Raw genomic sequence first — 24,307 nt, 5'->3', positions numbered from 1 at the left:
AAGATGGTCACAAGACCACTGAGTTTTGCTCTGCCCTTTCAGTTTCTTTACAGCCTTCAGTATGGCCACCACCATGTGCCAGCCCCCAGAGCTGGGGCTCACTCTCAGCCCTGCAGAGTTTTGGAAGGTCCCCCAAGCTTTCCCTTACCCCACACAGATGTGTAAGTTTCTCCTCCCAAGCGCCCCCAAGTATTGGCACAATGAGTGTTGATGTCAGGGAGAGACACCACGGATTCCTTTGACAACCCCTGTTAGAAAGGCTTGGGAAGAGCAGGAAGGTGTCACAAGATGTCAAGCTGCCTGTTTTGTATAGGAGCTAAAGTAAGGAGCTGAAGCCAAGGATTACCACATTGGAAAACCATTTAAAACAGGGTAAGCACTTGTGATTCAACATCACAACTGCAACCAACCTGCTCTGCCCCGTGCTTTGGTACTTCTGGTATGAAAATTAGGTCTTCCTCTCCTTCCTCCATTCCCACTTCCCCTCTTTGTCCACCTCTCCAGCCCTTCACACAAAGGTGAAATATTTTACATTTTCACCTGTGGTGATGCAGATCAGAGAGTGGTTTTTTTGCTTTCCTTTGCACTGATTTTGCCAAAGGCATCCTTTCAAGCATCAGCCTGTGCAAAGATAATAGGTGACACAATTCTCTGTAACTGGAATCAGCAACAAATCAGCCATCTGCCACTCCAGGGGGCTGAGATTAACCCAGCTACTGGACCGTGACTGCAAAGCATTTGCACATTTAGATTACAGAAATATGAAGTTTCCGGTCCAAAAAAATAAGACCGGGAGTGGGGAAGGTGTGGAAGATAGCCTTGGAAGAGCTCTGCAGATTAACCCTTCCAGACACAAGTCATCTCATAACAACTCCAAGTAAACAGTATTTCTCATTATAAAGTGTTAAAAGGGTGAAGGATTTGAAGGAAACAACTTGATATACGAGACATCACGTTTCAGGAGAATACATCCAATGACACCTCCTTTATACAGGGAGAAATAAATATAAAAGCATTCAAGTGCCTTGTCACTGCCTTCCCTCCTTGGGAAGTATGACCAAGCTGCCCAGATGGCTTACATGACCACTTGGAAAGTACAAGAGCAGCATTTTTGCCCCAAAGCTCCCCTACTCTCAAGATACCAAGGGAATGAAAGAGGTCTGAATTCTGAAGTAACAAAGTTTAGGAAGGTCTCTTCATCTGTTGCTCCCAGTTCACCTTCTTGAATAACAAACACTACATTGCTACTCTGTGCATATGGATGCTGTGATTCCACATTAATACTTGTCCATATCTTTGGGATCCTCTCCCTGAACCTGATGGGAATTGTTGTTTGGTAACTCATGTATCAAGAGCTTTAAATCAGTAGTAAATGCAAGCTGCTTCCACATGCATGAACAATGGTCTGTACAGTCGCATGGTGGGTCAGGACAATACCAGGGTCTCCTCTGGTCCCTCTGATGTGGGTTGTAATCTCCACTCCCGCCATTTGTTCTTGTAGGTTAGAATCCCATGGATCCTTGAGATTACCATCCTTAGGGATCGCAGGTTAAAAAGAGCAGGTTGTGCCCAGAGGAAGACGAGTAGCCACAGACAAAAATACCAGCAAGAACGTCTGGAAAATTCTGGAATATCTCACCTATGAGGAGAGATTGAGAACAATGGAATTGTTCAGTCTGGAGAAGACAAGACTCCAGGGAGACCTTGAGCACCTGCCAGTACCTAAAGAGGCTAAAGGAGAGCTGAGGAGGGACTTCGGACAAGGGCCTGGGGTGACAGGACAAGGGGGAATGGATTCACGTTGCCAGAGGCAGTGTTAGATGGGATATTGGGAAGGAGTTCTTCCCTGTGAGGGTGGTGAGATCCTGGCACAGGTTGCCCAGAGAAGCTGTTGCTGCCCCATCCCTAGAGAGGTGTCCAAGACCAGGTTGGATGGGGCTTGGAGCAACCTTGTCTGGTGAAAGGTTTCCGTGCCCGTGGCACAGGGGGTTGGAACGAGATGAGCTTTAATATTTGTTCCAACCCAAACCATTCTGTGATTCCATGAAATTCAGGCAAGATCTGCATGGTGCCTGCCCTTGGTGAGGATGGTGGCTTAAATACACAGCTCATCTCATGAAGCCCAAAGAGACAACTGAAAAGCAAACAGTATGCACATGTGTTTATAGAAACCCATGTATTTTATGTATGCCTTTTATTCAGAGAAAACAGGTAGGATCAGGTAAGCACGGTATAAGGCTCAGCTGAGAGGTGAGGAAGAGCAAGGGATCAGTTGCTGTAGTCATTCTACTCCATACAAAACCTGCTGACATCACCTCAGGGACGAGTGCACCTCCCGGCAGTGTTAATCTGGGACTGAGCATTTGATCCTCCACAGAGTAAGGACTATTGATTTGCAAGGAGCTGTGAGAAGAGAGTGAGAAGAGCAGGCCTTTGAGTCTCCCTGAATTCCCCACTATTTATCAGAGTATTTCCAGAAAGGCATTGCCTGGGCAGAGCTAGGTGCTCCCAAGCCAGGTCTACATGTTTGAGACCAAAGGTGAGGTTTGAAGTGGTTTGTATGTCTACTAGGGCATGGTTTTCAGGTGAGAGAGAGGTCAAAGGGATCATCCCATGCCTAGGACTACAAAATGGGCCAAGCTAGTAACCCAAGAACCCACAGCCTCCTGAGATGCAGCAAGTTAACAAGGCCCTGCCTGTGCTTTAGAAAGGTCTCCTTGAACTTGACCTGCTAGCTATGTGAGGGCTAAAACTGATAGAAGAGGATGTGGACCTGTTTTCAAAACCAAAGGCTGGGAATTTCTCTTTCTCCAGTCTCTAGTTTCTGTAAAGACAACCTAAAACTCCAAATCCGAATTCCAAATGGTCCAAAAAGGAACATCTGTGGGGTGGGGGAAAAATATTTGCATTTAACTTCAACAATTGAACTATTACAAGAGTGCTTGTGCTGGTAATAATTTTTAAAATGCTAAAAAAAAGTAATAATAATACTCCATTAAAAAAAAAAGGTGGGAATTTTTATATCCCTTTTCCTTGACTGTAAATGGAGGGACAAGGGAAACAACACAGGGCAAAACCCTTCCTTTCAGACAAAAATCACCACAAAAATCCATCCCATTTCTTGCCAGTTAACCAATCTTATGAATTGATGCAGTTTCATCCCCACATGACAATTTTTGCTTGTTTTATCCAGACATGCTTTGCAGGAAGGGGCTTTTGCAACCCAAACAGCGCCACTGCATCAGCCAGGCGCTGAGCTGAGCCGTGGAGCTGCTTGGAAGTTGCCTCGTCTCCCAGCAAATGAGAAGCGGAGGGGAAACACCGACGCAGGCGACGCTGCACCTTGCAGCAGAGACTCGTGTGTCCTACAAGTAACCTTGCATCAAGATACAGAGCCACAACAGCAGCCTTATGGGTACAGTGAGAGGAGGAGGAGGAGGAGGACAGCGAGGAGGAGGGGAAGGGCAACAGGAAAACAATCAGAAAACTCACTGGGAATCAAGTGTTCTATTCCTCCTTAGGAAAAAAAAAAATAACAAAAAAAGAGAAATAAATTAAAAAAAAAAAAAAGCCCTCCCTGATACAGAGATGGAAGGAGGGGATGAGCCCCTTTACACTTCATGTCCCCAGCAAAGGTCCCCTCCCTTTCCCAGAGCTCCTAAATACCACTGGGGGTGGCTGGAGGAGAAAAAAGGGTCACATTTAAAAGGCGAATGGGAAGCGGGGAGGAGGGAGGACACTCCTGAGCCCGGCCAGTGGCCCCACGGTCTCAGCCATTCTCATTCCTGACACGTTTCCCTTCTCTCCAGCACAGCCCAGCTTCGAAATATTAGTGCGGCGCAGAGTGCCATTTTCGAGTCGCTGCAGCTCCTTCTTGGCACCGGTTCAGCTTTTTGTCTTGCCTTCTCCTCCGAGCGCCCAGCGGAGGGAGGGAGGGACGGAGGGAGGAAAGAAAGGCGGAAAACGAAGCCCCGCTGGTTTGCTGTCAGACTCCCCGCGGCACCCCCGCCCTGCCCGCGGCACCCCGCACCCTCCCAGCCTGCTCCCGACCCAACCACTCGGCAAACATAAATCTCTTCCCACCTCCACGGCAGCCAGTTCACAGCCTCCTTCCTCCCTCTCCCCCCCTATCCCCACTTCTCCCCGCCGCCACCCCTTTTCATCGCGCTCTCTCCCTTTGTACTCCTCTAAATTTTTCCAGCCAAGCGTTACAACCTTCCACCCTCCCTTTCTCCTCCGTCCCCAGCCCTCCCCACCCACCTCCTGCTCTCACACCGGCAACAAAAAAAAAAAAAAAAAAAAAAAAAAAAAAAAAAAAAAAGGAAAAAAAAAAAAAATCGTGCCATGGTTGCCAATGCCCTGGCATCTCTCCTCGAGGTGTGGGGAGCCCCTGGACACACAACAAGGCCGGGAGGTCCGTTCCAGCCCGGAGCTGCCCGGGCGCGGAGCTCATGGGCGCACACGCGTGTGCACACACATGTGTGACAGCGCAGGACACGCTCTGAGTGCATCCCTTGGCACTGCTGGAAATACAAGCGTGCCTTTGGCAACTGAGTCCCCCCTCCTCCTGCCTGTGGGGCTGGGAGAAAAGAAAAGCAGAGGCGGAATAACAGGGGAGGGACGCTGTATTTTTTTTAAGCAACCCAAACATGGCACTGAGCGCTTCCACCAACAACTTCTCAGCCTGCTGTGCTGGCAACCAGCTGCTGGTTCTAGCCTGGCACTGGCTTTGATTTGTTTTTCTCTCCTCTTAAACGCCCTCCTCCCAAATATTTATCCCCTTATTTTATTTTTTTATTTTTTTTTTCTTCTCTATTTCCCTCTTAGGTTTTCTGTAAGGACAAGGCTTGCCCATATGCTTGTCACTTTCTCTCTGGTGACTAATGCCAGGACTCAAGGGAACAGCATGAAGCTGCGTCAGGAAAAGCACAGACCTGATATTAGGAAAAGGTTCTTCACCCAGAGGGTGGTTGGGCCCTGGAACAGGCTCCCCAGGGAAGTGGTCACAGCCCCAAGCCTGCGTTGTTCAAGGAGCACTTGGACAACTTTCTCAGGCACATGGTGGGATTCCTGGAATTGGACTCCATTGTCCTTGTGAGTCCCTACCAACTCTGGATACTCTATGATTCCATGATTCTAAAGGAACTCCTTTCCACTTCCACCCACAAATCCAAAGGAGCATGTGTGGAAGGGGCACCAAAAGAAGTGCTACATGATGTAACACTGAATGGACCAAGAAGAGGGGAAAAAAACCCCATATGAACACACAAGATATGTATTCTCTTCTCTGAGGAAGAAGGAGAGAGTGAGAGATGCCATAAAAGAAGACAACATGACCTTGTGCATGCCAGGATGTGCTAACCCCAACCCCCTCCTCAAAGGAGGGAGGAGTCAAGTTTTGTTGGGAGTAGAGAAAGACTGAGGAAAAATGCATGTTCTCCATAGAAAGGACCCGAGAGAGCCAACTTCCAGCTAGTGATGTGACTCGTATTAAACCAGAGTGTGAAACAGTGACATATGCATGAGAGAGATAAAGTGGTATCAAATGCACCTTGTCTGGTGCCTGGAGGAAAGAGATTTGGAGAAAAAAAAATATAATAATGCTGATGCTGGGGAGGAGAGATGTGCTGAGGATTTTATCATGGAGGAACAAGTGTATTAAGCTGAAAACCTGGCTGGAGACCCAGGGAGGGGCACTGCCTTGTAAGCAGCCACTGGTGTCCCTGGAGATTTTTTATGGGGCTGCTGGGATGGCTTTGTCCACTGAGAAACATCAGAACTGCTCGGAAGCCATGGGAATTAGAGGATGCTGAAACAGATGGGCACTAGCTCCCTCGGGCAAGTTCCTCAGGAGGCGCAGGAAAAGTGCCAAAAAAAGTCTGGTTCTCACTGAACACGCTCTGGCCACCTCAGGGAATAGCAGAGCAACCGCTCCGATAGCAGGGTCGCAGGACCAGAGCGGGAGACAGACAGACAGACAGCATGCTCGGTGTGGTACAGACAAAACAGCAATGTCCTGAGCAGCTGCCTAATATGTATCTTGGCAGAATCTCGCCTGGCTGTGGATGAAGCAGAAATCGCAGGCTGGAATCGTAAAGCCATCAGTTGGTCTGACTTTTGCCTCCCTGGCCAGCGTGGATAACACAGGAGGAGAGCAGAGGGCTGGATGACACCTCTCTATCTGCCAGGAGCCACACGGGGAAGCTGGTCCTTCAGCCACTGACAGCTGCTGCATGGGGAGCAGCTGATGGGCAGGCACTGGAGTAGACTTAAAATAAGCAGATGCCCTGCCATGACTGCACTCATTAAGTGATGTGTGAGTTTGTATATTTAAGCCGAGCACGGGGCCTGTGTCCTTATAGGAGCATCTCTGCCACTGAGGTGTGTCCCTGCACAGGGTCCACATTGGAGTTTCTCCAGGCCAGCACAGCACAACTGGATCTGGTTCAGTTGGAATCCAGTTAGGGCCACTAAATCCCCTCTTCTGACTTGTGGTTTCGCTGCCCCAAGCTCTTTGTAAAAGGTCATCATCCAGCATTGGCTGTGATTCCTCCCACTGTCTGCTTCCAAAGTCAGCCAGTGTCCATCCAAATGCTCACTCCCATAAGGTTTATACATTTGTTTTCTCTCTCTTTGCTATCCCTCAGGCTTAGGGTGGGTTTTTCTGCCCTTCCCTGCAGCCTGGTATTGCCCTGGCATTTGGCAAGGCAGATGGGGTCCCTTACGTGTGTCCATGGCAAAGCAGACCCTGACACCTCAGTTGGAGTCACCTGCAAAGACACATCCCTGCCTGCAGGTATCACTGAAGTGACTCCCAGATAGAGGCACTTTCAGATCCTTTGAGTCAAAAGGTGCTATAAATAAAAGATATTACAGACTAACAAGTTCTCAGTTGCAAACTGGAGTGGGAAAGAATATTTTAGCATCCTCTTTCTAAGCACATTAACTCTTGGCAGACACGATCGTTCAGGTCTTCACAGCTGAAAACTTCACACCTTGTGCAGCACGTTGAGTCCACACGCTCCACTTCCAGTTTCAACAGCTCTAAAATCTACAGCTAAAATCTATATCCCCTGTAGTGCAGCAAGCACCCAAATATCATGTCATTTTGGGGGTTACGACACTAAATATACACCCCACGGTCATCTTCCCTGGGAAAAACAGCTTTTGCTGCTATAAGCTCACAATAGATGGTGCCTAAAGATTTTTATCAGCTGGCTTCTGATGCTTCCCTTCCCAGTGCGAGCAAGCACTTTGTATCAATCTGGCTTGCTTTAGTGCAGTGACCCAGAGCCGTGCTCCGCCACTGAAAGTTCAGGTCCCAGCTGCGGGGCTAAACTCTTGCTGACACTGTGCTGATTTCTCCGTCTCTGTCACCCACGCTGCCAGGGAGGGGGAGGAGATGTCGGATTTTTCCGGGCTGGAAAAGAAAGAAAACAATCGTGCAAAACTCAGAGATGATGTGGCAAAGGAGAAGGGGGAGGAAAACAAGCACGATGTGTGCGGTGAGGCTGAGGAGAGGAAATCCTTTGGGCAGCACAGGGTTCTTCGATCACGTTTTCTTTTCGTTTTCTTAACCGAGGAGATGATCTTGGTCAAGAGGGAATTAAATGGTTGTGGGCAGGGAAAATCTCTCAGGATATCTCGAAGAACTTGTGTGCGTGAGCAAGTGCATGGAGAGATGCAGAGGGGGAAATCACTATTAGTGACAGGTGAACTACAAAAGGTTGGGTGGTTTGTTTTGGATGAAGATCTCCACATGCAGATGCTTATCTAAAGCTCTCAGTCTTCAGAGCAGGGCTAGAAATCTCTTAAGAACAGACTATTCTTGCATGATTTCCAGTATCTCTGAAAGCCGTCCTCCATGCCAAAAATACCGAGAAAACAGCTTTTTTTCTTCTTCTTCTTTTATGCAGTGTTTTGGCTCTTCTGTCTCTTGTTCCAAGCAAAGCCTAAAACCGCAAAGACTTTGACTTGAAGGCTGGACTGTGCTACTTTAATTTCAAGCCATCCTGGTTCTCATGACTGCACAGATACAAGGAAAATAAGGAAAAAACTTCTGTGATTCTATGGAAAACTTTCAGAGAAGGCTCCTTGAAAAATGGCAGAAAAAGAAGCTTGTTTCCGTAAGTGAGAACTATGAGGCTTGAGCTCCCCCACCTTAAGCAGACTACTTGTCTATAAACTGGCTATTCTGCTATTAGAATGTGGAAAATTACAGCATTCCCAGTTCAAATGAGCCTGTTAGCCTTGGGTGGTTATTAGTCAGTAAATACTATTGATTCAATAGACAAAATAAAGACTTTGAAGAGAGTCTTATTTCCCCACCCAATCTGCAGTAGCCCTGATTTGGCAGAGAAGGGTTAAAGAAAACAGTTTGAACATGATCCAGCACCCTCCAGTTTTCTTAAATCCAACTGTAATTGAGGTAAAATAGCCTGGTGCTGTTGGAATGACTGTGGTATGTTTTGCTGGAGTCCTCTGAACAAACAAGGCTGTGGCAGGGCTGGTTTTGATCTCCATCTGGATTTACACCAAGGTATCTCAGTTACTGTTGCTCACTGCGTAAAGGCAGATCATAATCAGGCTAGTGTGCTTTTAAGGATGTTGCCAGATATCCTGTGCTCCTGAACCATTCACCTCAGGAAGGTTGAAAGCACATACACTCACTTCACATGCAGTGAAGAATGAATGTTTTGCTGTTAAAGACCAGATGATGCTCTTTCTAAGTGATTTCTTGTTGTCTTTTCCCCTGCCTTTCCTATTATTTATTAAATACTCAAGCAATGATCTTCAGCTCATCCAAGTGGTTTGGAGACCAAGACTCATGTTTTCAGCTGGTCCAAATCAGGATAACTCAATCCAAGTCAACCAAAACCACGGACAAAGTCAGTGGAAAAGCTGTGACCAAGAGTTTATACCACAGAGGCTTCCTGAACAAGGGCACTGCCTTCTAGACAGCACAGTACTTATATTCTAAGTATTGTCTCTCTCTGAAGCTGAAGGCACTTCTTGTGGTGGACCAAGACAGGTGCAGGAGGCCCCATTCATGTCCACATCTATGACTGCGGAGTAGCTTTATTACCCATCACATTCCGTGCTCGTTGTAAAATCCACTCACTGTGTCCTGCTAAATGCTGCAGGATGCTGCTAATTTTTTGCAAAACTTGGCTCTTGTGCAGCTTCTCAGTTTAGACGGGGGGAGGGAGACATGGCTTTTGGCTTGAAAGAAAGCAAAAAATCTGGACTCTTTCAAGAGTGTGCTGAGCAGTTTAGAAATCTGGCCCTGAGCTTTTTAGAAGAGGTGACCCAATCAATCTAGTTATTACACCATTCTCTGGCCTGTGGCTAACACATGGATTGATATTTACTTGCAGGAAATGTTGGCAAGAGATGGGGGTTCCCATTCACTCGTGCTGTTTACTGCTCCCCTGAGAACACAGGCTGCAGCCACGATGTAGCAGCCGCTTCACAGGTGCACAGTTTACACGCCAAAATGGGTTGTAAATCAGAGCAGAGGAAGAAAGGGCTGGAAAAATGCTTGTTTGTAGAAGCGACCATTGGAAAAGGATGCTGACTGTGTTCATTTTCACAGGTTTCCTCTCCTAAGTCTATGCTTGCTCACACTGCACCACAGGGATTGGGTCCCAGGTCGGAAATCCAAGGAGCATGCCAATAATTTGCCAGAGATTACACAGGGGGTGAACTTGTCCCTGATCTCTATTATTGGTTCAAAACCAGGAATTCTCATAGCCTTTTGGACAGATGGCTAGTCCTATTACTTCTTATGTTAGATTTCCCATTGAGGCTGAAAGCAAATCCACATTCAAGCTGAAAGTAAACAACCTGCGAATTCAAAAGGCATTAACTCGAACTGCCAAAGCATTTGCTGCATATGCTGCAGATGTCAAACAGACAGTTTCCCACAGCCCTGAGCCTAGACACACAGCTAAGTTACACAGAAAAATCTTCTACCCAGCCCAAAAATCCATCCTGTGCAAAACTCACTCTCCTTGCTGGCATTTTAAAGGGCTGGAGACTCAGCTGGATTGAATTAATGTAGCTCCTCTGATTTGAATAGAGCTATGTCAATTTATACCAGATGAGGATTTCACCCTTTGGAGGCTAAGTGGGAAATGGCTATCCACTACTTATTTAACAATGTGGTTTCAGGCAAAAAAACCCAAACATAAAATGTCGTGTATTTCAAAGAGTGAAAGAGCACTAAGTAAGTTTCTTTCCATTTCTATGATTAATTTTTCAAGGAACCTGTAAGACAGCTTGGTCCAAAAGAGTCAGGATTTGCAGAAAAATGCATATAAATAACACAAAATACAAACAACATAAGTTACGCAACTTACTCCTATTCCTGATACCTTCCAAAATGCCAACAAAAAGTTGACTAGGAACCCAAGAAAGACATTGCTGTGGCATTGCAGGAAATTCATAAAGTGGAAAAGACTAAATAAATAAACCAGTCTGTTTTTCCTACCAGGGCTATATGAAGAGGACAAAAACCCATGAAACTAAACCATGCAATCACAAAATATTCCACCCATATGCTCTAAACATTAGCACCATGGTGTGCCATAAAGATGTGCAAGATTGTTTTCCTAATATATTTTGGTATAAATTGAACAGCACCACTGAAGTAATATTCTGAAAATCAAGATTCATTCTATTTAAAGCAATGCATCCTCACGGTGTACATTCAGGACTGACCACTTGAATTAAGCCTCTGATTTATTTTTTACCATAGGAGGCCCCACTCGCAGACTCCTATGTGCCTTCATTTTCCCCAAAGTAAACTGGAGGTCAAATATTACACCAGTAGAAATAAATGGAGATTTTTAATTGATAGTAACAGGAAATCAAGCTTTAAACAGTTTAACTTGAAGCCACTAGACCGATACAGCTCATCCGAAAATTCAGCACCTCTTTCCTCCAGCCACCCTTATTTTCACTTTACAATTCAGTATAAGCTGGCAATTAGTAATACTTTGTCTGTTTATAGAGCCTTACATCTGAGGATATAGAAACACTTTGTAAACACTAATGAATTAAGCTTCTTAACACCCCCTGTGAGACAGATACTGCTATCTCATTTGCACAGCTCGGAGAAGTGCAGGTTTGCCGTGGGTCGGAGCCAGCCACCACCAGGGCTAGGAACCACTACAGACCCTGAACCTCACCTTCAGCTCAATATCACAAGGCTTTCCATGGATGCAGTGATGTGCCTGGCAACTTCAGGAGCTTATAATTATCTCTTGGAACTGCCAGTGTTGCCCTGGTGTCTGGCAGACTGAAAACACAGAGGATTGAACTTCTACCCACAGAGAGAGAAAACTTAAGACCCGCTCACAGAAACACCATGAATATGCCATCCGTCCTTTCCTGAAACAGCTACTCACACATATGGTCCTCTGGCATGGCAAACAGGAGAGAAACTTGGGATTTAATTTGTCCTTATTCAGTTTTTAATAACAACACCAACCCTGGACAAATCAATATGAAGGTCTGGGAGGATTCTTTTCCTTTACATTTTTAATTGCCCATATCTTTTTCTTATGTAGGGGAAAGGTAAAATATCCAAGCCTGCTTGCCAGTCATGCTGACAAGAGGAACTTAAAGGATTTTTAAAGAAAGCCTGAAGGTTTTATTTCCAACACTATCAGGAATGTTTAGATCTTAGGCAAGCCTTAGGACAAGATAGGCACTGGTGAGAATTTTTTTTTTTTTCCCAAAGCATTGTCTCATTGATTTAAGAGCAGCTAATGTCTGGTACCTATTTGAAGCATTTTTCCTGGTAGCCTTTCTCTAAATGCATGGCAATTGGACAATTTCCATGATGATTCTTCTGTCTAAAAATACGCATCTTCCCCTCTTTTCAATTTATTACTGAGCCAGTCAGCTTGTTTATTGTTGAAGTTTTTCCCATTTAATAGTGCACTTAGAAAAGCTTAATACAAACATTGACCAATTCGTCGCTGTCACAAAAAGAAAAGCCTTAGAAATCATTAATCTAAACAGGAGTCAAGAGCGGGAGTCTCTTATTTAGAGATCGGTCAATAAGAAACAATGTTATGGAAGCTATTTTAAACAGAACAATTTTTTTTTTTTTTAACACTTCTTTCTCTTCCACTGATTGAAATTGAGGAGAATAGCAAATAAAATATTTGGTTTTGCTTTCAAAATTTGTTCACGACCTTAAATCCCAGGAATGGGAACAGACAGGCATTTGACATATTCAGTGTGTTGATTTGTGAACTACTGGCAGATTGCTGTTTGCCTAAGAATACGTATTTGAAATTCTTTTCTAAAAACTCTTCTTGATCTTTTCCCAGTCCATGGGCTGTTAAATGTCTGCATGACACGGCGGGTGTTTGTCTCCTGAACAGAGGGACATTACAATCCCTAGAAGCAGGTTTTCAGCGGGAACATTAAAGGCACTATTCAGGAATATTCCCCAGTATTTGCAGCCTCCGCAAACAGTACTGCATGCAAACATGTTTGCTGGAATATTTGTCAAGAGCAAACATGACAGGATGGTGGGAGAAAGTGTACAAAGTCTAACCAAGCTTATAAAAACCCAACAGCTAATGAATACTTGTGGAAAATGTCTTATGGCATTTCCTCAGTGACAGATGCTGATTAGGAAAGCCTATAAAGCCAAAACTATTTTGCTGCCTACATCCTCTTCTACTCCAGAACTGAAAGCTCCTTCCATGGCTCTCTTTAGCGTCTTCTTCCATTACTCTGCTGGATCCAGAGGAGCAGTTTCTAAAAATTTGTGTGTGTATATCAAATGTGTGAGGTTATGAACAACTGGACAGAGGCCCAGAAACTCATTTTACATAAGCATCTTGATGTCTAAAAGCTTTTCACTCTCTCGAAAAAAAACCCCAACAAACAACAACAACAAAAAACCAACAAACCCCCCCCCAACCAACCAACCAACCAAAACAAACAAAAAACCAAGAAACACCTACAACAGATATGAATATATATGTAGATTGGTCAATATGTCTCACTGACCAATATTGTGTCACCACAGTTACACAGTACTCTGGGTCTTCTCTTCAGGCCCCTTCCTTCAGTGACAAAACAGCTTTTGGATTGGGTCTTCTCCTGTAAACAACCCAGTGGGTACCCAAAAAACCACAGCAAACTCATGTGGACATTGTCCCAAAAGTACATGGCCAGGGAAGAAGGGAGAACTGCAAGGAAAGCCAGTGGACACACTCAGGTCTACATGCCTGGGGGTGCTTGGGGACGGTGAATTATGGACTCATCTGAGCCAAGACAATGCCATGCAGGCATACACGGCTGAGAAAAATCACCTCTTACTAAATAAACAAGGCACTGAGATCCAATATTTTTAGTTAATAACAGCCGAACGAAGCATTTGGGATGTATGGCAGTGGGACACAGCATGAAGTTAACATGATCTTGGTGATTGAAAAACCTGTCTGGGGAGACATGAGTTGCATTTTGCAAACACTGCACCAAATTTTGCTCCTAAAGGAAAGCTTTAATGCAGAGGGACCACTGTGGGAATCCTCTGACACACTACTGGTGATAACACGGGACAGATTGGGTTACGGTCAGGGCCAGGCTGAATTTTTTCCTGGGCTGCTCAAAATATTCTAGCAATGTCAAGGCTCACCATAAGCTCTTGTATCTCACCACTATGTTTTCCAGCCAAGCATGACACTTCCTTTTTCACCTGACTAATACTATGCCCCTCAGTATGATTTCTGAGCAGGAGTTTACTGAAAATGATCTTTGTTCTGCTGTGCATGCAGCCAGCTCAGGTAGTAACAAGATTTGCCTTTCTTTTAAAAAACTGCAAATCCCAGTTCACTAAAAATAGGGTTTTATTCTGCTAATTCTGCCTATTAACTGAACACATCAATCCTTATGTTTCCCTCTCCTGGAAGGTGAGGGAAGGTGATGGACCATCCAGAATTCTTCCAGTCTATCCCCTCTGGTTATGCATTGCTAGAGATGATACTGTATAATGCATGACTTACCTGCAAAGACATCGGAGGAGTAATGAAATAAGCAGATGCTCCGTCAGCAGGCTTTTAAAACATTGGTATTGCATTCTGAGATGCAGTCAGCCATTATGTGCATATGTCCTTTATTTATGGAGCTGATAAAGGCTCTATGTCAGGAGCAGTCAAGCTGCCTTTTTACTTTCTGCTTTTCTTCACATTTAAGAAAGTTGCTGTCTGGATATTTTATTCTCATGAAAGCTCCAGATTTGTGAGGAAAAGTAGGATTTACCTCCTGACTATTCTGTTAAAAATAGAGGTCTAAAAACCAGACAACTTCATCAAAACAAATCACCAGGAATTCCCAGTAGAGAATCCTCTCCTTCAAACACAGATGATGCCTGAAATAGGTGGATCTCCCTGGAGTTACCTCCTTCTCTTCATTGGCTAGAAAGGACGTCCAGGACAACTAGCCCAGCTGCAGGTTAGAACACCACAGATGCTCACATTACCAGAAAGAGAGTAGGTTTAAATCAGATATTAGAAAAAAAAATCTTTACTGTGAGGCTGGTGAGGCCATGGCACAGGTTGCCCAGAGAAGCTGTGGTTGCCCCATCCCTGGAAGTGTTCAGGGCCGGGTTGGCCGGGGCTTGGAGCAACCTGGTCTACTGGAAGGTGTCCCTGTCTGTGGCAGAGGGATTGGAACTGGCTGATCTTTAAGGCCCCTTCCAACCCAGGCTTTTCTGTGATTCTATGATTTGCACATATTCACTCATCTATAAATTCAATTTTGTATACTTTTCCATAAACAATATTGTTCTAGGTCATTTCATGACAGTATAAAATACATTTTCCCCTAAACTCCATTCCAACCACCGATGACGGGTAGGAAATCAGAGGGAAAGCTGGCACAGATCAAAGGGAAGGATGGTTTTAACATTAACAGCTGCCATACATGGAGCATTTTGCATTATAAATAAAATAGCGTTGCTCAGCTGTGCAAGAAGTTCTGAAGTCACCAAGCTGCGTGGTTGTGACTCAGGGGAGGGTTTCAGTTCACGCTCAACGCTGTGTTTGATTACTGGTACATCACCCAAAGGCTCACAGCAAAACAGATGACGGGACACAGAAAAGGCTCTACTTCCTAACACAGCAAAGAGAGCTGCTGCTTGCTGACTGACAGCTCCCCAGCCAGCTTATGTGCATCTAATTACCCAGCCACAACCCAAATCAAAATGCCCATTGCAGCTGGTGTCTCACTTAATCCATTCATAACATGAGCTAATTAGCATTGATGTTTTTGGGCAAGTTTATTCCAAATGTGGTCAAGTCCCAGGCTTTCAGCTTAGTTGCTAGGACCCATTGAGGATCCTGTGTTTCTGCCCAGAAGGCATTTTTCTGTCTTGCTGATGGAGAGAGACTTAGGAGTGAGTTCAGGAAAAGATATTGGGCTGGGCTGAGATGAATACTGGCATGCAAGCAGTGCTGTTCTTGCTGCTACACCCTACCTTGATGCAGAAGAGTTCGTAGAAGAATTAAGGTGTTGCATAGTTTCGCTTGTGTCTGAATTCAAATGTGAAAAGAGAAAAAAAAAAAAAAAGACAAAAAAGGAGAGAAAAATGAAAATGAAAAGCAAAAAAAAAAGAAAAAAAGAAAAAAAAAAAAAGAAAAAAGACAAAAAAGAAAAAGAAAAAGAACGAACGTTGAAACGGAAAAAGAGAAAGAAAAAAGAAAAAAGAAAAAGAAAGTGAAAAAGAAAAAGAAAAAGAAAAAGAAAAAGAAAAGGAAAAAGAAAAAGAAAAAGAAAAAGAAAAAGAAAAAGAAGGAAAAAGGAAAAGAGAAGGAAAAAGGAAAAGAGAAGGAAAAAGGAAAAGAGAAGGAAAAAGGAAAAAGAGGAGAAAATAAAGAAACCTTGCAAAGTGGGAGAAGACATGGAACAGTTCTGTACTTTATGGTACTCTTTGTGAGCAGAGCTGAGAAAAGAGGCCAGTTACCAGAGCTTTGCATTTCCTTTTCAACCTATGGGATTAGAAGATGAGAGCAGGTGCTAATGGGAATTTTGCCCATGGCAGAAAATCAGAACCCTAAATCTTCATCTCTGGAAATCACAAAAACCCTTAGCAATGATCTATAGTGGCTGCACTTGGAAATTGGTGATATAAGGAATAGTCACTTGGCAGAAAACCGACTTTCCACTCCTTCAGCGCACCACAATTTCAGTTTAATTTGTAACAGGATGCAAGTGTAAATGAACTGACAACAGAGCTATCAGCTATTCTGTTGGTAACGCTTGGAGCAATAGTTTCGATTTGACTAGACACAGCTGTCCACTGCATGAAACGACCTTTAGCCCCATCCTTGGCGAAATTCAATTCTCTCCATGTCTGACTCCGTCCGTGGGGACTCGAGTAGCGGAGCTGCCAGAATAATCAGCGCGTTGCTTAATGACAGGCACTCCAACGAGCAACACGGTTGTGCATTGTCAGAAACGAAGTCCGCAGCTCTGGGTAAGGGGTTAGGGTTGGGGGTTGGGGGTAAACCCCCTTGTTATTCAAGAAGAAATAAAACGGTCGTATGGGAGCGAACGCAGAACGCGCGCGGCCGCCTCGGCTCGAGCGTGCGTGCGTGTAAACGCGGAGTTTTCCTGTGTGTTTGTCAGCAGATATGCATTTTTATTAGATTTCCCCCCCCCCCTCTCTCTCTCTCAGGGAAAAAAAGAAAGAAAGAAAAAAAAAAGCTGGAATTCTGCTGCTGCTCTGCACCGTCCTACTGCAAAATGTAATTCCTATTTATTTAAGTGTAAACATGCGTACATCCCATATGGTGGTGCTTACATGACCTTCCAGATGTATGTCATCTGACGTGTATACACACATATATATAGATGTACGCACTTTCTGTGTGTTTACTACGTTGGCCACTGCAATAAGGAAGATGTTTATGCTGCAAGTGTCAAAAAATAGGAATTTCACAGCTTTACAGCTATTTGTGTAAACTTATTTCTGCTTGAGTGAGTGTTTCTCCAGCACTGTGAGCTAAGCACTCTCTCACATGTGACAGGAAAGACGTGTCGCCATGGGATTAACATGTATGTGCCCCAGCCCACATCATGGCTGGACCCACAAGGAAAAAGCCAGCAATTCCTAATTTTTCAGCTGTTTGATTCATCAGCCTGAATAGAGTATTTTGTGCCCAAAAGTGGATCCATCCTTTCCTTCATCAAGGATCACTGGAGATACACACTGCTTTGGTTGGTAAGACTTGCTACAACCACTGCTAGTGAGAAATTGCAGGGGGTGACCCACCAGCTCCACCTGCCCCATGAGCCCCTGGGGATTTCTCTTGTTGCTATTTTTGCTTTGGCAGCACTGTGGGCCCAGGTCTGCAGAAGATTCATTTTCAGTTATAATTCTGACTCGCTGCCAACATTTTCCTGAGAAATACAAGGGAGAAATGGGGAATGTTGATCTTACACAGCTCATAACTCAGCCAGAACGGACGAGAGTTCCATGGGAGAAGGGAAAGGCATGTCTTCAGCTTCAGGGCTTTTGTCCCTGCCAAAATTCAAAGGTTCTTTTTCAAACAATAGAGATATTTAAAAAAAAAACAAACCACACACAAAAAATTAAGAGTCTACAAGAACCTCTGATAATGGAAAACCTTAGGAATGTAAAAAGGCTGGTCTTCATCAACAAGGAAACATGATGATCTCCAAAACTCTCTGAAATCATATCACAATGGGGCATGTTATATTACTTAAATACAGGAGTCAATGCCGCTGCCCTGTCACTCTCCCCCCACTAACTGCTTCTGTTATTTGTTCAGGAAAGGGACAATCATAGAATGGCCCAGGTTGGAAGGGACCCTAAAGTTCATACAGCTCCAATCCCTTGCCACAGGCAGGGACACCTTCCACTAGCCCAGGTTGCTCCAAGCCCCGTCCAACCTGGCCTTGAACACTTCCAGGGATGGGGCAGCCACAGCTTCTCTGGGCAACCTGTGCCAGGGCCTCTTCACCCTCACAGCCAAGAATGTTTTCATGTTATATAATCTAAACCTACTTTCTGTCAGTTTAAAACCATTCCCCCTTGTCCTGTCACTCTGGACCCTTGTAAATAGTCTCTCTCCATCTTTCTTGTAGGCTTCCTTCAAGCACTGGAAGGCTGCAATTAGGTCACTCTGAAGCCTCTGCTCTAGCCTGAGCAATCCCAATTCTATCAGCCTTTTCTCGTAGGAGAGATGTTCTATCCCTCTAATCAACTTGGTTTTCCTCCTCTGGACTCTCTCCAACAGGTTGATGTCCTTCCTCTGCTGAGGACCCCAGAACCACATGCAGTAAGTAGATCCTGAATGATTCTCCTCAGGCAAATCCATCCAACACTTTGTGCAGACATGGCTGCACAAAGTTTGGCCCACTTCTTAACTGTGGGCTTTCTCCTCCTCATCCCTATTTGCTCCCCCCTGGCTCTTTGCTTGATCCCTCCTGTCATCTTACCTACCACACTGACACTTTTTCACCCGCCCCTTCAGTGGCCCTTAATGGTCAGGTTCTTCCTGGCATTTGCCTTGGGCTAAAGTGTTCATTCCCTTCCTTGCTGACATTTATGCCCTTCCTGCTTGTTTTTCCTCCACTTCTCTGACTCTCGTTTTCATTTCTCACCCTTTTAAACTTTTTCACTTTTGATCACTCCATAAGCATGCAAAAATCTGCACAGCCAACACATGGGGTTTTTTCATTCTCTCCCTTCTCTCCAAATGCCTGAATAATTCAGAAGCCAGTATTTTAGGATGGCTGCATAGTAGCTACAGTAGACTTGCATCACCTATTCAGCTAGCTCAGAAGGATATAGCACCTTTCTGGGAACTAGGAAGATGTATCACAAGAGCATGTCACATAAAGAAAACCTTGGTATAGCTTTTCTGTATGTTTGGTGCAGATGTTATTTCAGTTCTTGAGCGTGTACTGCTTTACACATTGCAGAACAAATAGAAAGTTCCTCAGCAATTGAGAAAAACATTTTTTACAGCCCTGAGAACTAGAATATCAAACTGATCCTTAGATAAATAAACCTTTTCCAGAATAGGTAATTGGAACAAGTAATGTAATACTAAAACTGGAAGGTATTTACCATCACACCAAATGTACAGGCACTTCCCAAATCTGCTGCCAATCTCAGTGGCCTAGAACCCCTTCTGGAAACTCCACAATGTGCAGCTGTACAAAATGCTACATGTGCACACCAGAAAAATACTACTGAGAAAGTAATACATGTGGGACTCCAGAAACTGGGTTAAGTAGGCAGGAATTTCTGCCTCCATCACTTCTGAAGAGGTAGCAGGAAGGGAAAAATAATTCTAATGCTCTAGATAGATAGACAGATAGATGATAACAGGGAAAAAACGAAGCACAGTTGTAGAGAGAGCAGAGAAAGAACACAGTGACATGACATGGGCATCTCTTCTCCTCTCCAACCACGCTCTTCAACACACATTATCTCCATCATCTTCCAGCTCCTTAAAAAGTGACACACTCAACAGTTATGGAAATGTTCAAGTGACAGTCCTGCTCCCTCGGGAGAATCAGGGAACAAAGAAGACAAAGCCACTCTACTTCCCAGTTCTTTATGTTCACTGAAAGTCCACACCTCCAGCAAACATCTTTCAGAAATGCCTCTCCCATCCTTGAGAGCTGGAAATGTGCACTCATTTACTCACAAACAGGGAACTCTGCCAGCAACCTCACAACCTGCAGATTTTGATTGCATTAAATTGTTCCAAAGCAGGTTTTCCTCTTGAGCCTGGAGTAGAAGGCAATTAATTAAGACCCATTCCCCCCCTCCATCAGATTAAAGCAAATGAAATGGGAGCAGTAGGACAACCTTGTCTGGGATAGGGATTCTTGGAGAAGCAGGGTTTTCTCTCTCTGTCTGCACTGGAAGCTGATCCTGTTATACGGTGTTGAGCTGAGCATGGATCAGCTCTAAAAGCCCCATGTGTTATTCCACAGGACTGGGAAGTCCCACTGCCATTTCCCAACCACAGAAGTCCAAATACAAAACACTGTGAAGAAATACACTTTCTGATCAACCACTTCCATTGCAGTTAATGAACACTTAACTGGGAATTGACTGAAAATAACAGCAGGTGTGGAAAAGGTCCTCCTTCAGCTGTGTCTGACTGCCATTTAAACAGCCACCATCCCTTTTCCAAGGCCATTCTTCTCCTCACTGGTGTGGAGAGGGAGACAGGGAATTATGGGACAACCCACTGGGATGCCACATCCTCCTGGAAATACCTCTGGCACGTGGTCCCTGGCCTGGTGGGAGAGTCATAGCTAAGCAAATGAGTACTGAGTAATTTCAGAGAAATTAGAGACAGGTAAATCAATCAACCAAGGGAAAGCACCAAATGTACATTGCATTTAATCTACTCTTTGGAGAGGATTAGAAGAAAGAAAAGGAGTTTTACATAATCCAGCCCCAGTGCCGACATTTTTTATGGTATTCTCTAATTCCCCATCAGGAAATCAAACTCACACCCCTCAGATTCACCCAGGTCCCTCATTCTGCACATATTGAAGACTGCAGTGATACTTCAACCCAAGCACACCTCACAGCTTCCAAACACTTCCTGCATTACCTGGAAGCTTTGCTCAGCTCCCACAGTGGGAATTTAACATGCTTGAAGTGGAAATCAGAGGAAATCCTATGCCAGTTTCTCCTATTTGCAGATGCAATGTGCTAAGCTAGGGAACCACGTTCAGGGTCAACCCATCAGCTCAAGAAAAGTTTTCACCCTGACAGTGGCAGAACTGTCTTCACTGCCACTGGTACAGGACTTTGCCTTGGGGGAAATGGCCAAGGTGATGAAACATTGCTTTTTTGTTTTCAAGCACTGCATATAAAAGTGAAAACAACAGAAAAAAAATATCCTCCTTCTAATTGAAAACACAGTACCAGTTAATGGTCTTTTAAGTGAGTCTGTGTGTGTGCGTGTGTGTGTTTTGTGGGGGAAAGGGGAGAAATGGATCGCTGTAACCAACAACACCCCAAAGGACTATAAATCAAACAGCATACAGCTGTTGGTATCAAATATTACTCCTTTCGCACTACATCAAAAAGCTTTAATTAACAACTAATTTATTCAAGTGGAAAAAAAAAATTCCCTTGCACCAAATAATTGTATTATAACTGGGGGACTAGTCTGTGTATTTTCCCCCTCTCTCTAAAGCATGACAGGAGAGGAAATTGAGCCTTTAGAGAACAGCAAAGTAGAAAAATGGATCAAAGATTCAGAGGCCTTGTTGATTGGCTTTTTGAGTCAGCAGAGACCGAATCAGCTCATTTAATGAAAAAAGCCATACTGCGAGGTCTGTTTGCTCTAGGACCTAGTTTTAATAAAAATGCTTATAAAGACAAATGGCACCGGCTGACACCAGGCATGGTGTGGACAGGTGTTGCACAAATCTCCCCAGACGGCTGTGTCACTTCTGCTCTATGCCTTTGTTTTGTCATCCATGGAGAGCTCCCATGGCACAGGTTGTCGAGCGAGGTTCCAGCCACGTGGGGATTTAGACATAGCAGCCAAATGTCTGCAGAGAGGCCTTCTGAACATGCTTGCTTGGGAGCTACACCACACTTCAACCTCAAATGTAAAAGGCCAGGCTGGCAAAATGAATTCCTTCCTTTCCCTCCTGCTGGGAAGCATGGAGTCGCGCCATATCCTGAGCTGGAAGGACCCACAAGGATCATAAAGCCCAACCCAAAGCATGTGCTGGAGCAGCCCAAGGCCTGCACACACCCAACAGTGCTACTCTTCCACAAGTCAATAGCACAAAGATCCTTGCACTCCAGAACCACCATGGCCACCAAAGACACGTGGCACCACCTGGGTCCCATTGTCACCTGCTGCCAACATCACTAAGGCAAGAATTGGAGGGATGTTTCTTTTTTCTTATTCCCTTTTTTTTTCCCTCCATAACTTTGTGCTGGTGACGACTAACTAATCTCTGGTGAGGTAAGGTAAGTGCCATTATCCTGCTTTAGTGGCTAATGAAGCTGAAGCAGAGTAAGTAGTTTACTGGTTGTCTCATCTTTGGGGGCCCATCATGCATGTTTTACTGTCCCTCTGAGTGCACTGAAGTTTCCCATTAATGCCGCCATTGATTACAGTGTACAATCTTTGGGGCAGGGGCTGTGATTTTCTTTTCATTTGCTTAATGAAAAGCACACTGCCTTTTAATTCTTCCAGATTCTGTTGCCTAGGTATTAGGTGGGAGCCCCAGTGGTGGGAGCAGTGGGGGGAGAGACATGTGGCCGAGCCACGTGGTGTGCATGGACCAGCCGAGGATGATGCAGCAGACCCAGCCTGCAGCTTCAGCACCTTTCTCTCTATTCAACCCCGCCTCTGAATTAGTGCCTGGGTAGTGCTGGTCCACTACTATTCACAAGCTACTCCAAAAACACCTTGAGTACATATAAAGTCTGGTCAGGTTGTGACACAAATGATTTTTAGTAATAAAACGGTTAAAAGAAAGCATTGGGCTTGCTGCTGTAAACATCAAACTTAACTAACAGTCAACCTGTACACATTATCCAACCCAGAGGACAATAATAATGGGAACACGGTTAATTGATTTGTTTATGTATAAAACTAAATAATTGGGTACAGCACTCTAATGATATATCACACCATAGGAATGATTTGAAAGGCAGGTAAGATTTATTTTGCCTTTGTGACAGCTTTATCCTGTTAAACATCAAAAATAAAAAATAATGTTCAATAAAATCACTATAATTCATAAAAAAAGCACTCCAAAAAGCTTAAAAAGAGCTTAAAAACAGATCAGCTTAAATATTTCAAACATTCAGGTATATGCTAAAATATGTTTTCTGGACAGATTTCAGAGGTAATTTTCACAAGTGGTGTTTTTCAAGCTTTTAAATCAAATCTACAGCTTGTACACATATAAAGCTCCAAAAAAGACCTCTATATAGGTTACCCTTAAAGATGTCTATATAGGTTACCCTTTGGTTAGTTTAATGTGGTAACCCTCAGCCCTAAACATCAAGCCCATGAACAGGACAGGACAGCTTTACACACAAAACGGAGTATTGTGGTCCTCATCTACCTCTAGTAAGTAATTACACCATTAAAGACTACCCAGGAATGTGCTAGATAGGTTTCCCAGCCACCAAGAGTGGGTTCCAGTATTGCTGGTGACTTGCACTGGCTGTTTAAGAAAAAGGAAAACCAGAGAATTCATGGCTGCAGGGAGTGAACTGATTGTTGACCTCATGGTCAAGATACACACCTAGACTCAGGTTTTGCCTCTGCTAGTGACTACAAAGATTAAAACTGCTTTGTCTTTTAAATTCTTGTTTATAAAAAGAGATATTCATCTCTTTGTGAAATTCTGCGGGTTGTGATGTTCAGGTTCCTTTGGGCATTGCAAATTATGAAAAAAAATAATTGTAATTTTCCAAGAACAGTCTGCCTACTTGCTCCCATCAGTGATCAGTTTAAGCCTAGAGCATAAAATCTGACAACTCTGTGCTTGGCTTAAGTATCTTTTATTGTTGGCCATAAATTGTCTATCTCCTTATAAATTTAGGTGCAGAATATAAATATACGCGATAAATGGCTCCTTGAAATTAAGTAAAAATTACAGCACACAACAGAAAGACCCAAGCTGATGGAAAATGTGCCGGCAGATGGAAGCCTTTTTTACTACTGTTGTGGGAACTCAACGCTAAATCCATGTTGCCCCCAAACTGGAGAATCCCCTTCTCCCACTGAATGGCTCACTTGGGATGAGCAGAACTTCACCTCACCCCGTGTCCAAGAGGAGGTGCAGAGAGGAAGGGGCATCACGGGTGCTTCAAGCTGGGGGTACTCTAAGCACAGCAACATCCTTCATTCCTCAAGGGCCCTTTTGTATTTTGCACACTCCTTCTGTTTCCTGTTTTACCTCGTTCCTTCCCATTCTTATCCCCTAAACAATAAAAGCTCAATGGGAATGCAAATGCAGCTCTCCATTTAAAATCCCAGCCGAGAAGGCAGTGTGTCACCCATATTTATGAGCTCTAAATGGCTTTTATCAAAGTGAGGTCGTACTAAATCACCCCCAAGCTGTCATAAATACAAATGACTCGACATAGTCTGCAACAAGCCTTCGGGGGAAAATTATATGATCTGCTGTTGCAGTTATGCTATATCACACAGCGAGCTCATATATTTCCACTGGCAAGGTAACCTGATCCTTCAAAGGACACTAATAGGTGAAAGGGGGACGGGAGGAACAGTGAATC

General features: G+C 44.3%; 1 protein-coding gene across 1 annotated transcript in view; it reads right to left on the bottom strand.

Annotated features, from left to right (window-relative positions):
- Nucleotides 1-24,307, bottom strand: part of SETBP1 (SET binding protein 1) — a 248,300-nt gene that overhangs the window by 142,549 nt on the left and 81,444 nt on the right. The gene's annotated exons all lie outside the window — the stretch shown is intronic.

This window comes from Pipra filicauda, unplaced genomic scaffold (genome assembly GCF_003945595.2).
Source record: "Pipra filicauda isolate LSUMZ 115617 unplaced genomic scaffold, ASM394559v2 scaffold215_size1667880_pilon, whole genome shotgun sequence".
NCBI lineage: Eukaryota > Metazoa > Chordata > Aves > Passeriformes > Pipridae > Pipra > Pipra filicauda.
The sequence above is the reverse complement of the archived record's forward strand: the minus strand, read 5'-3'. Positions and strand labels throughout refer to the sequence as shown.